A 1,056-nucleotide genomic window follows, 5' to 3' on the forward strand; every position below is an offset into this window, starting at 1 on the left:
TGAGTCCACATCAGTCCTGTAGTGTAAATCTAATGACAGACCACTCACCCACAGAGAAAGTCACAGCTGTTCTCCAGCGGCTGTCCGGACGAGCTCAGACCGCGATTAGTGGCTCAGACAGCGGGAGAGCAGCGGCTCATCTCCGCCTCCTCCACAGGCTGATTGAGGCGGGAAAAGCTGCCTCCAGTCATCAGCAAGGGGAAACACAGAAATAACGACTCTGTGTTCAACTACTGACCATCGACTAACTCTGCTTCTACTCTTATTCCCGCGCTTCTACCGCGAAGATCAACACAACATGGCGGACACGTTTAATGTCGGTGCAGACTTTACAGTTACAGCTGTGACTCAGTTACAGCAACATTATAATAACACCACAACACCACGATGAGTTGCAGGTTAGATAACTCAGGTAACGACAGGTGTTAACGAGTAAAACATTAAAAACTGCTCACATTACCTTCAGAGAGAAAATAATCTGCGTCACAACGAATTGGTTCAAAGTGAAACTAAACTTTAAAGAGGAAACGCGGGGCGGGAGGAAAGAGTCGGAAACAGATCAGAAACTTATGGACAGAAACATTAAGAACATGTTCAGTTGTAGTTTGACTTTGTTTAGAGACACAAACGTTTAGAAACAACCAAACATTAGATGGTTTCATTAAAAAGAGTTTCCGGAAAACAGATCGTTTTGACATTTTTATGATTATTTTTCCTTCAGTTAAACCGATAACACTTCCTGTAAGCTTTTATTTTTGTTGTTCGTTCGTAATAGTATGGGTGTTTTATTTTGAAGGTCTTCCGGTAGTTGTGTCGTATATTCATTTCGGCGATTTTACTTTCGCGGGCTACAAACAAAAGGACAGTGATCAGATTTTGCCCTGCAGTAAAGACCTTCATTATTTCATAATTAAGCGCCTAGCTGCGGCGGGAACAAGGTATTGTGTCATTTGATTTGTTTTATTGGCAGTAATTTGAGATTTGATCGATTTAATGGCAGGAAAGTTGTAATTTACTGACGTGTTAACAGTAATGCTAATATTCACTTGCTAGCTT

General features: G+C 41.7%; 1 protein-coding gene across 1 annotated transcript in view; it reads left to right on the forward strand.

Moving 5' to 3' along the window:
* Positions 1-1,056, forward strand: part of LOC111671846 (ephexin-1-like) — a 19,382-nt gene that overhangs the window by 15,791 nt on the left and 2,535 nt on the right. The window lies entirely within an intron of this gene.

The sequence above is a fragment of the Seriola lalandi genome, unplaced genomic scaffold (genome assembly GCF_002814215.2).
Source record: "Seriola lalandi dorsalis isolate HSWRI2012SDOR001 ecotype SW California unplaced genomic scaffold, Sedor1 jcf7180002054887, whole genome shotgun sequence".
NCBI lineage: Eukaryota > Metazoa > Chordata > Actinopteri > Carangiformes > Carangidae > Seriola > Seriola lalandi.